Raw genomic sequence first — 14,369 nt, forward strand, 5'->3', positions numbered from 1 at the left:
TTTCCGAGTTCCCAGTTGTCTTGAACTCACTGAAATCTGAGATTTCCCAGTTCCAAGTTTTCAGTTGTTTTGAGCGCGGCAGAAATCATGCTGGATTGACAGCATGGCCAATGTTGAATGTTTATCCTTTTAAGCTTAGAAATGAGACCCTTAAACCCAGACTTGGACCACACACCCTCTCCACTGAATAGCAGGCTAGTGATTGCTTTGCAAGGCTTGCAGTTAGCCACTGATTCCTTCCTAACCACTCATTGTTGAATTTGCGATTTCCAACTTGTTGAGTAATGGTTATGTCCAATGGCCGATGAGCACCGATACGTTTGATCTATAATTTCACTTCATTATTTATCTTCATATGACAAGGATTGAAAAGGATTTGCCAGTAAATTGTCGACTTGAATCATGATGATGACCACTAGCTTGCTAGCTAAGATTTTGAAAGTATGATGTTGACTTGACCAGTCCAATCAAAGCTGCTGTAGATATAGCGTGATTTGACGTCATTTTATCTGTGACCAATGACCTTGAGCCTTCTTGAATGGGCACTTCTAATGTAACTCTATGGCAGCACCCAAGGGGCTTGAATTTTTAAGCTCCACCTGCAGATTTTGCAGTGACGTAGAGTCCCCATGAGTAACAAAGCACTGAGCCGATCACGGCGCAACTAGAGAACATTACCAACCCTTACGCTCCGTATTTTCCGCTGGCTGCCCCACCACCACAGAAAGCACTGAGCTGAAACATCTGCATTTTGTATGTGGCTTTATTGACTCAATGTTTTCAAACTGATATGCAAAACGTATTAATGCCAATAAAAAACATACAAAACAGGCAATAAAAAAAAAATATATATATAAAGTACCAGTCAAAGGTTTGGACACAGCTACTCATGGGTTTTTCTTTATTTTTACTATTTTCTACATTGTAGAATAATAGTGAAGATATCAAAACTATGAAATAACATATATGGAATCATGTAGTAACCACAAAAGTGTTAAACAAATCAAAATATATTTTATATTTGAGATTCTTCAAAGTATCCACCCTTTGCCTTGATGACAGCTTTGTACACGCTTGGCATTGTCTCAACCAGCTTCATGAGGAATTATTTTCCAACAGTCTTGAAGGAGTTCCCACATATGCTGAGCACTGGTTGGCTGCTTTTCCTTCACTCTGCGGTCCAACTCATCCCAAACCATCTCAATTGGGTTGAGGTCGGGGATTGTGGTGTTGCTAGAGATGGTGAATATGAAGTAGAGAAATAAGTATTTCACGGCTTTAGATGTGAGTGCTACTGAGTGGTAGTCATTTAGACAGGTTACCTTGGCGTTCGTGGGCACAGGGACTATGGCGGTCTGCTTGAAATATGTAGGTATTCCAGACTGGTACAGGAAGAGGTTGAAAATGTCAGTGAATACACTTGCTGTAGGGCTGATGTGAGAGAGGATACAGGCTGAAGTCAGTTATAAAAAGGTAGAAATGCTGTTATTGGATAAGGTTTAAAGAGGAAGGTTGTCATTGGATAAGGTTTAAAGAGGAAGGTTGTCATTGGATAGGTTTTATCATGGAATGTTAAGATTTGATTTTACATCTGTGAAAGCGATCAGCTAAATACTGGCTTTGGCAAGTTGCTGCACGGGGTGCTGAACTGTTGGCCGGGGTAGGGGTAGTCAGGTGGAAAGCATGGCCAGCCGTAGAAAAATGCTTATTGAAATGATCGATTATCGTAGATTTGTTGGTGATGACAGTGTTTTCTAGCCTCAGTGCAATGGGCAGCTGAAAGGAGGTGCTCTTATTCTCCATGGACTTTACAGTGTCCCAGAACTTTTGGGAATTGGTGCTGCAAGATGCAAATTTCTGTTTGAAAAAGCTAGCCTTAGCTTTCCTAACTGATTGAGTATATTGGGTCTTGACTTCCCTGAAAGATGCATATCGCGGGGACTGTTCGATGCTAATGCAGAACGCCACATGATGTTTATGTGCTGGTCAAGTCTGGGGTGAACCAAGGGCTATATCTGTTCTTAGTTCTACATTTTTTTAATGGGGCATGCTTAATTAAGATGGTGAGGAAAGCACTTTTAAAGAGCAACAAGGCATCCTCTACTGACGGGATGAGGTCAATATCCTACCAGGATACCCGGGCCAGGTTGAGTAGAAAGGCCTGCTCGCTGAAGTGTTTCAGGGAGCGTTTGACAGTGATGAGGGGTGGTTGTTTGATCGCAGACCCATTACGGACGCAGGCAATGAGGCAGTGATCGCTGAGATCTTGATTGAAAACAGCAGAGGTGTATTTAGAGGGCTAGTTGGTCAGGATGATATCTAAGAGGGTGCCCATGGTTACGGATTTAGGGTTGTACCTGGTAGGTTCCTTGAACATTTGTGTGAGATTGAGGGCATCTAGCTTAGATTGTAGGATGGCCGGGGTGTTAAGCATGTCCCAGTTTAGGTCACCTAACAGTACGAACTCTGAAGACAGATGGGGGGCAATCAATTCACATATGGTGTCCAGGGCACAGCTGGGGGCTGAAGAGGGTCTATAACAAGCGGCAACAGTGAGATACTTATTTCTGGAAAGGTGGATTTTTAAAAGTAGAAGCTCGAACTGTTTGGGCACAGACCTGGATAGTAAGACAGAACTCTGCAGGCTGTCTCTGCAATAGATTGCAACTCCGCCCCCTTTGGCAGTTCTATCTTGTCGGAAGATGTAGTTGGGGATGGAAATGTTTTGATTTTTTGGTGGCCTTCCTAAGCCATGATTCAGACACGGCTAGGACATCAGGGTTGGTGGAGTGTGCTAAAGCAGTGAATAAAACAAACTTAGGGAGGAGGCATATAATATTAAAATGCATTTATCATCAACACTTATGATTTTAGATTTCTAAACTTGTATTTAAATGTTTAATCTGTTCAAGAGAACATTGTAATATGCTGCTTTTCATCTCATGTTTAAAAAAAATAATTTGATGAGTTTGTGTGTCTGAATTCCGTCTGTTTAAATTAAGGCATATCGTCACAGAAGGTGTGTTTTCCTCTGTGTGGAAATCTAGTGGCCGTATAGAAAGACAACGTGGTTCCCTGAAGCTGTACAGTTCTTATGCTTATTCATTATGTGAATATATTATAGTGTTACACATTCCTTATCACACGTCTGGCATAGGTCTGAACCGACAAATCTACTTCCTCAGTGATCTGGCAGAAGGGGGAGTGCAGGCTTGGCGCTGACAGTCTAAATCTGTAGGCACGGTGGTAGAGACAGACAGACCACATTACCCTCAGGCTTGGTGTTAGATAGATAGACAGGTGTTGCATCACCAACCTTTGAAGCCTTTTTCTTTTGTGTTCAATAGTCTTTCTCTCTCTCTCTCTCTCTCTCTCTCTCTCTCTTTCTCTCTCTCTCTCTCTCTCTCTCTCTCTCTCTCTCTCTCTCTCGCTACCTCTGTCTCTCTCTCTCTCTCTCTCTCTCTGTATCTCTCTCTCTGTCTCTCTCTCTCTCTCTCCCTCTGTCTCTCTCTCTCTCCCTCTGTCTCTCTCTCGCTCTCTCCCTCTGTCTCTTTCTCTCTCTCTCTCTCTCTCTCTCTCTCTCTCTCTCTCTCTCTCTCTCTCTCTCTCTCTCTCTCTCCCTCTGTAAATCCTTCCCCCAGACCTCATGTTTTATAACGTCTCACTGAAATCTGGATGTTACATACCGACTCTTATATTGCCTTCTGATTGAAGAAATAGCCTCCACTGTAGTCATGAACACATATTTACACTTGCATTCCATGTATACAATATATTCAGGTGAACTTACGTTTGTTTCAATCGTGTTTTAATTAACGATTTAAATGGAAATTGTTTGATTTGATTTCAATGGGAAATTATATCACCTCTTTTGATTCTATGCATTAAATCTGGAGACCTGATAGAATGAAAGTCTATGGTACATGGTGTGGACATCTGGAGACCTGATAGAATGAACGTCTATGGTAGATGGTGTGAGATGCTCATGTGAAAGAGAACACAGCATAATACTCAGTGAAATTGATTGATTGATTGATTGAACAAGACCATTTCATTTCCTGTCAACAAACATTGAAGATATTCTGCATATGTTTTCTCTTGTTTTGGCTTCCTGCTATCTTTTATCAGACAGAAGCCCTTCTAGTTGTCATCCATCAGAGGGCAGTAAACACCAGGCGGACTCTAAACCCCTAGTTGTCCTCCATCAGGGGGCAGTAAACACCAGGCTGACTCTAAACCCCTAGTTGTCCTCCATCAGGGGGCAGTAAACACCAGGCTGACTCTAAACCCCTAGTTGTCCTCCATCAGGGGGCAGTAAACACCAGGCTGACTCTAAACCCCTAGTTGTCCTCCATCAGGTGGCAGTAACACCAGGCTGACTCTAACCCCTAGTTGTCCTCCATCAGAGGGCAGTAAACACCAGGCTGACTCTAAACCCTGTTGTCCTCCATCAGGTGGCAGTAAACACCAGGCTGACTCTAAACCCTAGTTGTCCTCCATCAGAGGGCAGTAAACACCAGGCTGACTCTAAACCCCTAGTTGTCCTCCATCAGGTGGCAGTAAACACCAGGCTGACTCTAAACCCCTAGTTGTCCTCCATCAGGGGGCAGTAAACACCAGGCTGACTCTAAACCCCTAGTTGTCCTCCACTAGGGGGCAGTAAACACCAGGCTGACTCTAAACCCCTAGTTGTCCTCCATCAGGGGGCAGTAACACCAGGCTGACTCTAAACCCCTAGTTGTCCTCCATCAGGGGCAGTAAACACCAGGCTGACTCTAAACCCCTAGTTGTCCTCCATCAGGTGGCAGTAAACACCAGGCTGACTCTAAACCCCTAGTTGTCCTCCATCAGGGGGCAGTAAACACCAGGCTGACTCTAAACCCCTAGTTGTCCTCCATCAGGGGGCAGTAAACACCAGGCTGACTCTAAACCCCTAGTTGTCCTCCATCAGGGGGCAGTAAACACCAGGCTGACTCTAAACCCCTAGTTGTCCTCCATCAGGTGGCAGTAAACACCAGGCTGACTCTAAACCCCTAGTTGTCCTCCATCAGGGGGCAGTAAACACCAGGCTGACTCTAAACCCCTAGTTGTCCTCCATCAGAGGGCAGTAAACACCAGGCTGACTCTAAACCCCTAGTTGTCCTCCATCAGGGGCAGTAAACACCAGGCTGACTTTAAACCCCTAGTTGTCCTCCATCAGGGGGCAGTAAACACCAGGCTGACTCTAAACCCCTAGTTGTCCTCCATCAGTGGCAGTAAACACCAGGCTGACTCTAAACCCCTAGTTGTCCTCCATCAGTGCAGTAAACACCAGGCTGACTCTAAACCCCTAGGTGTCCTCCATCAGGGGGCAGTAAACACCAGGCTGACTCTAAACCCCTAGTTGTCCTCCATCAGATGGCAGTAAACACCAGGCTGACTCTAAACCCCTAGGTGTCCTCCATCAGGGGGCAGTAAACACCAGGCTGACTCTAAACCCCTAGTTGTCCTCCATCAGGGGCAGTAAACACCAGGCTGACTCTAAACCCCTAGTTGTCCTCCATCAGGTGGCAGTAAACACCAGGCTGACTCTAAACCCCTAGTTGTCCTCCATCAGGGGGCAGTAAACACCAGGCTGACTCTAAACCCCTAGTTGTCCTCAATCAGGTGGCAGTAAACACCAGGCTGACTCTAAAACCCTAGTTGTCCTCCATCAGGTGGCAGTAAACACCAGGCTGACTCTAAACCCCTAGGTGTCCTCCATCAGGGGGCAGTAAACACCAGGCTGACTCTAAACCCCTAGTTGTCCTCCATCAGGTGGCAGTAAACACCAGGCTGACTCTAAACCCCTAGTTGTCCTCCATCAGGGGGCAGTAAACACCAGGCTGACTCTAAACCCCTAGTTGTCCTCCATCAGGGGGCAGTAAACACCAGGCTGACTCTAAACCCCTAGTTGTCCTCCATCGGGGGGCAGTAAACACCAGGCTGACTCTAAACCCCTAGTTGTCCTCCATCAGGGGCAGTAAACACCAGGCTGACTCTAAACCCCTAGTTGTCCTCCATCAGGGGGCAGTAAACACCAGGCTGACTCTAACCCCTAGTTGTCCTCCATCAGGGGCAGTAAACACCAGGCTGACTCTAAACCCCTAGTTGTCCTCCATCAGGGGGCAGTAAACACCAGGCTGACTCTAAACCCCTAGTTGTCCTCCATCAGGGGGCAGTAAACACCAGCTGACTCTAACCCCTAGTTGTCCTCCATCAGGGGGCAGTAAACACCAGGCTGACTCTAAACCCCTAGTTGTCCTCCATCAGGTGGCAGTAAACACCAGGCTGACTCTAAACCCCTAGTTGTCCTCCATCAGGTGGCAGTAAACACCAGGCTGACTCTAAACCCTAGTTGTCCTCCATCAGGGGCAGTAACACCAGGCTGACTCTAAACCCCTAGTTGTCCTCCATCAGGTGGCAGTAAACACCAGGCTGACTCTAAACCCCTAGTTGTCCTCCATCAGGGGCAGTAAACACCAGGCTGACTCTAAACCCCTAGTTGTCCTCCATCAGGTGGCAGTAAACACCAGGCTGAATCTAAACCCCTAGTTGTCCTCCATCAGGTGGCAGTAAACACCAGGCTGAATCTAAACCCCTAGTTGTCCTCCATCAGGGGGCAGTAAACACCAGGCTGAATCTAAACCCCTAGTTGTCCTCCATCAGGTGGCAGTAAACACCAGGCTGAATCTAAACACCTAGTTGTCCTCCATCAGGGGGCAGTAAACACCAGGCTGAATCTAAACCCCCTAGTTGTCCTCCATCAGGTGGCAGTAAACACCAGGCTGACTCTAAACCCTAGTTGTCCTCCAAGGTTGCAGTAAACACCAGGCTGACTCTAAACCCCTAGTTTCCTCCATCAGGGGCAGTAAACCCAGGCTGACTCTAAACCCCTAGTTGTCCTCCATCGGGGCAGTAAACACCAGGCTGACTCTAAACCCCTAGGCTGACTCTAAACCCCTAGTTGTCCTCCATCAGAGGGCAGTAAACACCAGGCTGACTCTAAACCCCTAGTTGTCCTCCATCAGGTGGCAGTAAACACCAGGCTGACTCTAAACCCCTAGTTGTCCTCCATCAGGGGGCAGTAAACACCAGGCTGACTCTAAACCCCTAGTTGTCCTCCATCAGGTGGCAGTAAACACCAGGCTGACTCTAAACCCCTAGGCTGACTCTAAACCCCTAGTTGTCCTCCATCAGGGGGCAGTAAACACCAGGCTGACTCTAAACCCCTAGTTGTCCTCCATCAGGTGGCAGTAAACACCAGGCTGACTCTAACCCCTAGTTCCCCATCAGGGGCTAAACACCAGGCTGACTCTAAACCCCTAGTTGTCCTCCATCAGGGGGCAGTAAACACCAGGCTGACTCTAAACCCCTAGTTGTCCTCCATCAGAGGGCAGTAAACACCAGGCTGACTCTAAACCCTAGTTGTCCTCCATCAGGGGGCAGTAAACACCAGGCTGACTCTAAACCCCTAGTTGTCCTCCATCAGGGTGCAGTAAACACCAGGCTGACTCTAAACCCCTAGTTGTCCTCCATCAGGGGGCAGTAACACCAGGCTGACTCTAAACCCCTAGTTGTCCTCCATCAGGTGGCAGTAAACACCAGGCTGACTCTAAACCCTAGTTGTCCTCCATCAGGGGGCAGTAAACACCAGGCTGACTCTAAACCCCTAGTGTCCTCCATCAGAGGGCAGTAAACACCAGGCTGACTCTAAACCCCTAGGTGTCCTCCATCAGGGGGCAGTAAACACCAGGCTGACTCTAAACCCCTAGTTGTCCTCCATCAGAGGGCAGTAAACACCAGGCTGACTCTAAACCCCTAGTTGTCCTCCATCAGGGGCAGTAAACACCAGGCTGACTCTAAACCCCTAGTTGTCCTCCATCAGGGGCAGTAAACACCAGGCTGACTCTAAACCCCTAGTTGTCCTCCATCAGGGGGCAGTAAACACCAGGCTGACTCTAAACCCCTAGTTGTCCTCCATCAGGGGCAGTAAACACCAGGCTGACTCTAACCCCTAGTTGTCCTCCATCAGGTGGCAGTAAACACCAGGCTGACTCTAAACCCCTAGTTGTCCTCCATCAGGGGGCAGTAACACCAGGCTGACTCTAAACCCCTAGTTGTCCTCCATCAGGTGGCAGTAAACACCAGGCTGACTCTAAACCCCTAGTTGTCCTCCATCAAGGGGCAGTAAACACCAGGCTGACTCTAAACCCCTAGTTGTCCTCCATCAGGGGGCAGTAAACACCAGGCTGACTCTAAACCCCATCAGGGGGCAGTAAACACCAGGCTGACTCTAAACCCCTAGTTGTCCTCCATCAGAGGGCAGTAAACACCAGGCTGACTCTAAACCCCTAGTTGTCCTCCATCAGAGGGCAGTAAACACCAGGCTGACTCTAAACCCCTAGTTGTCCTCCATCAGGGGCAGTAAACACCAGGCTGACTCTAACCCCCTAGTTGTCCTCCATCAGGGGGCAGTAAACACCAGGCTGACTCTAAACCCCTAGTTGTCCTCCATCAGAGGGCAGTAACACCAGGCTGACTCTAAACCCCTAGTTGTCCTCCATCAGGGGGCAGTAAACACCAGGCTGACTCTAAACCCCTAGTTGTCCTCCATCAGGGGCAGTAAACACCAGGCTGACTCTAAACCCCTAGTTGTCCTCCATCAGGGGGCAGTAAACACCAGGCTGACTCTAAACCCCTAGTTGTCCTCCATCAGGTGGCAGTAAACACCAGGCTGACTCTAAACCCTTAGTTGTCCTCCATCAGAGGGCAGTAAACACCAGGCTGACTCTAACCCCTAGTTGTCCTCCATCAGGGGGCAGTAAACACCAGGCTGACTCTAAACCCCTAGTTGTCCTCCATCAGGTGGCAGTAACACCAGGCTGACTCTAAACTCTAGTTGTCCTCCATCAGAGGGCAGTAAACACCAGCTGACTCTAAACCCCTAGTTGTCCTCCATCAGAGGGCAGTAAACACCAGGCTGACTCTAAACCCCTAGTTGTCCTCCATCAGGGGGCAGTAAACACCAGGCTGACTCTAAACCCTTAGTTGTCCTCCATCAGAGGGCAGTAAACACCAGGCTGACTCTAAACCCCTAGTTGTCCTCCATCAGGGGGCAGTAAACACCAGGCTGACTCTAAACCCCTAGTTGTCCTCCATCAGGGGCAGTAAACACCAGGCTGACTCTAAACCCCTAGTGTCCTCCATCAGGTGGCAGTAAACACCAGGCTGACTCTAAACCCCTAGTTGTCCTCCATCAGGGGGCAGTAAACACCAGGCTGACTCTAAACCCCTAGTTGTCCTCCATCAGGGGGCAGTAAACACCAGGCTGAATCTAACCCCCTAGTTGTCCTCCATCAGGGGGCAGTAACACCAGGCTGACTCTAAACCCCTAGTTGTCCTCCACCAGGTGGCAGTAAACACCAGGCTGACTCTAAACCCCTAAGCTGACTCTAAACCCCTAGTTGTCCTCCATCAGAGGGCAGTAAACACCAGGCTGACTCTAAACCCCTAGTTGTCCTCCATCAGGGGCAGTAAACACCAGGCTGACTCTAAACCCCTAGTTGTCCTCCATCAGGGGCAGTAAACACCAGGCTGACTCTAAACCCCTAGTTGTCCTCCATCAGGGGGCAGTAAACACCAGCTGACTCTAAACCCCTAGTTGTCCTCCATCAGGGGGGCAGTAAACACCAGGCTGACTCTAAACTCCTAGTTGTCCTCCATCAGAGGGCAGTAAACACCAGGCTGACTCTAAACCCCTAGTTGTCCTCCATCAGAGGGCAGTAAACACCAGGCTGACTCTAAACCCCTAGTTGTCCTCCATCAGGGGGCAGTAAACACAAGGCTGACTCTAACCCCCTAGTTGTCCTCCATCAGGGGGCAGTAACACCAGGCTGACTCTAAACCCCTAGGCTGACTCTAAACCCCTAGTTGTCCTCCATCAGAGGGCAGTAAACACCAGGCTGACTCTAAACCCCTAGTTGTCCTCCATCAGGGGGCAGTAAACACCAGGCTGACTCTAAACCCTTAGTTGTCCTCCATCAGATGGCAGTAAACACCAGGCTGACTCTAAACTCCTAGTTGTCCTCCATCGGGGAGCAGTAAACACCAGGCTGACTCTAAACCCCTAGTTGTCCTCCATCAGGGGGCAGTAAACACCAGGCTGACTCTAAACCCCTAGTTGTCCTCCATCAGGGGGCAGTAAACACCAGGCTGACTCTAAACCCCTAGTTGTCCTCCACTAGGGGGCAGTAAACACCAGGCTGACTCTAAACCCCTAGTTGTCCTCCATCAGGGGGCAGTAAACACCAGGCTGACTCTAAACCCCTAGTTGTCCTCCATCAGGGGGCAGTAAACACCAGGCTGACTCTAAACCCCTAGTTGTCCTCCATCAGAGGGCAGTAAACACCAGGCTGACTCTAAACCCCTAGTTGTCCTCCATCAGAGGGCAGTAAACACCAGGCTGACTCTAAACCCCTAGTTGTCCTCCATCAGGGGCAGTAAACACCAGGCTGACTCTAACCCCTAGTTGTCCTCCATCAGGGGCAGTAAACACCAGGCTGACTCTAAACTCTAGTTGTCCTCCATCAAGGGCAGAAACACCAGGCTGACTCTAAACCCCTAGTTGTCCTCCATCAGAGGGCAGTAAACACCAGGCTGACTCTAAACCCCTAGTTGTCCTCCATCAGGGGGCAGTAAACACCAGGCTGACTCTAAACCCTTAGTTGTCCTCCATCAGAGGGCAGTAAACACCAGGCTGACTCTAAACCCCTAGTTGTCCTCCATCAGGGGGCAGTAACACCAGGCTGACTCTAACCCCTAGTTGTCCTCCATCAGGGGGCAGTAAACACCAGGCTGACTCTAAACCCCTAGTTGTCCTCCATCAGGTGGCAGTAAACACCAGGCTGACTCTAAACCCCTAGTTGTCCTCCATCAGGGGCAGTAAACACCAGGCTGACTCTAAACCCCTAGTTGTCCTCCATCAGGGGGCAGTAAACACCAGGCTGAATCTAACCCCCTAGTTGTCCTCCATCAGGGGGCAGTAACACCAGGCTGACTCTAAACCCCTAGTTGTCCTCCACCAGGTGGCAGTAAACACCAGGCTGACTCTAAACCCCTAAGCTGACTCTAAACCCCTAGTTGTCCTCCATCAGAGGGCAGTAAACACCAGGCTGACTCTAAACCCCTAGTTGTCCTCCATCAGGGGGCAGTAAACACCAGGCTGACTCTAAACCCCTAGTTGTCCTCCATCAGGTTGCAGTAAACACCAGGCTGACTCTAAACCCTAGTTGTCCTCCATCAGGGGGCAGTAAACACCAGGCTGACTCTAAACCCCTAGTTGTCCTCCATCAGGGGGCAGTAAACACCAGGCTGACTCTAAACCCCTAGTTGTCTTCCATCAGAGGGCAGTAAACACCAGGCTGACTCTAAACCCCTAGTTGTCCTCCATCAGAGGGCAGTAAACACCAGCCTGACTCTAAACCCCTAGTTTGTCCTCCATCAGGGGCAGTAAACCAAGGCTGACTCTAACCCCTAGTTGTCCTCCATCAGGGGGCAGTACACCAGGCTGACTCTAAACCCCTAGGCTGACTCTAAACCCTAGTTGTCCTCCATCAGAGGGCAGTAAACACCAGGCTGACTCTAACACCCTAGTTGTCCCCCATCAGGGGCAGTAAACACCAGGCTGACTCTAAACCCCTAGTTGTCCTCCATCAGGGGCAGTAAACACCAGGCTGACTCTAAACCCTTAGTTGTCCTCCATCAGATGGCAGTAAACACCAGGCTGACTCTAACTCCTAGTTGTCCTCCATCGGGGAGCAGTAAACACCAGGCTGACTCTAAACCCCTAGTTGTCCTCCATCAGGTGGCAGTAAACACCAGGCTGACTCTAAACCCCTAGTTGTCCTCCATCAGGGGGCAGTAAACACCAGGCTGACTCTAAACCCCTAGTTGTCCTCCACTAGGGGGCAGTAAACACCAGGCTGACTCTAAACCCCTAGTTGTCCTCCATCAGGGGCAGTAAACACCAGGCTGACTCTAAACCCCTAGTTGTCCTCCATCAGAGGGCAGTAAACACCAGGCTGACTCTAAACCCCTATTTGTCCTCCATCAAGGGCAGTAAACACCAGGCTGACTCTAAACCCCTAGTTGTCCTCCATCAGAGGGCAGTAAACACCAGGCTGACTCTAACCCCTAGTTTGTCCCCATCAGGTGGCAGTAAACACCAGGCTGACTCTAAACCCCTAGTTGTCCTCCATCAGGGGGCAGTAAACACCAGGCTGACTCTAAACCCCTAGTTGTCCTCCATCAGGTGGCAGTAAACACCAGGCTGACTCTAAACCCCTAGTTGTCCTCCATCAGGGGGCAGTAAACACCAGGCTGACTCTAAACCCCAAGTTGTCCTCCATCAGGTGGCAGTAAACACCAGGCTGACTCTAAACCCATAGGCTGACTCTAAACCCCTAGTTGTCCTCCATCAGAGGGCAGTAACACCAGGCTGACTCTAAACCCCTAGTTGTCCTCCATCAGGGGGCAGTAAACACCAGGCTGACTCTAAACCCCTAGTTGTCCTCCATCAGGGGGCAGTAAACACCAGGCTGACTCTAAACCCCTAGTTGTCCTCCATCAGAGGCAGTAACACCAGGCTGACTCTAAACCCCTAGTTGTCCTCCATCAGAGGGCAGTAAACACCAACTGACTCTAAACCCCTAGTTGTCCTCCATCAGGTGGCAGTAAACACCAGGCTGACTCTAAACCCCTATTTGTCCTCCATCAGGGGGCAGTAAACACCAGGCTGACTCTAAACCCCTAGTTGTCCTCCATCAGGGGGCAGAAAAACACCAGGCTGACTCTAAACTCCTAGTTGTCTTCCATCAGGGGGGCAGTAAACACCAGGCTGACTCTAAACCCCTAGTTGTCCTCCATCAGGGGGCAGTAAACACCAGGCTGACTCTAAACCCCGTTGTCCTCCATCAGGTGGCAGTAACACCAGGCTGACTCTAAACCCCTAGTTGTCCTCCATCAGGTGGCAGTAAACACCAGGCTGACTCTAAACCCCTAGTTGTCCTCCATCAGAGGGCAGTAAACACCAGGCTGACTCTAAACACCTAGTTGTCCTCCATCAGGGGGCAGTAAACACCAGGCTGACTCTAAACCCCTAGTTGTCCTCCATCAGGGGGCAGTAAACACCAGGCTGACTCTAAACCCCTAGTTGTCCTCCACTAGGGGGCAGTAAACACCAGGCTGACTCTAAACCCCTAGTTGTCCTCCATCAGGGGGCAGTAACACCAGGCTGACTCTAAACCCTAGTTGTCCTCCATCAGGTGGCAGTAAACACCAGGCTGACTCTAACCCCTAGTTGTCCTCCATCGGGGGCTAACACAGGCTGACTCTAAACCCCTAGTTGTCCTCCATCAGGGGGCAGTAAACACCAGGCTGACTCTAAACCCCTAGTTTTCCTCCATCAGGTGGCAGTAAACACCAGGCTGACTCTAAACCCCTAGCTGACTCTAACCCCTAGTTGTCCTCCATCAGGGGCAGTAAACACCAGGCTGACTCTAAACCCCTAGTTGTCCTCCATCAGGGGCAGTAAACACCAGGCTGACTCTAAACCCTAGCTGACTCTAAACCCCTAGTTGTCCTCCATCGGGGGCAGTAAACACCAGGCTACTCTAAACCCCTAGTTGTCCTCCATCAGGGGGCAGTAAACACCAGGCTGACTCTAAACCCCTAGTTGTCCTCCACAGGGGCAGAAACACCCAGGCTGACTCTAAACCCCTAGTTGTCCTCCATCAGAGGGCAGTAAACACCAGGCGACTCTAAACCCCTAGTTGTCCTCCATCAGGTTCAGTAAACACCAGGCTGACTCTAAACCCCTAGTTGTCCCCATCGGGGGCAGTAAACACCAGGCTGACTCTAAACCCCTAGTTGTCCTCCATCAGGTGGCAGTAAACACCAGGCTGACTCTAAACCCCTAGGCTGACTCTAAACCCCTAGTTGTCCTCCATCAGAGGGCAGTAAACACCAGGCTGACTCTAAACCCCTAGTTGTCCTCCATCAGGTGCAGTAAACACCAGGCTGACTCTAAACCCCTAGTTGTCCTCCATCAGGGGGCAGTAAACACCAGGCTGACTCAAACCCCTAGTTGTCCTCCATCAGGGGCAGTAAACACCAGGCTGACTCTAACCCCTAGGTGACTCTAAACCCCTAGTGTCCTCCATCAGAGGGCAGTAAACACCAGGCTGACTCTAAACCCCTAGTTGTCCTCCATCAGGTGGCAGTAAACACCAGGCTGACTCTAAACCCCTAGGTTGTCCTCCATCAGGGGCAGTAAACAAAAACAAAAATAA

The sequence above is a fragment of the Salvelinus namaycush genome, chromosome 7 (genome assembly GCF_016432855.1).
Source record: "Salvelinus namaycush isolate Seneca chromosome 7, SaNama_1.0, whole genome shotgun sequence".
Classification (NCBI taxonomy): domain Eukaryota; kingdom Metazoa; phylum Chordata; class Actinopteri; order Salmoniformes; family Salmonidae; genus Salvelinus; species Salvelinus namaycush.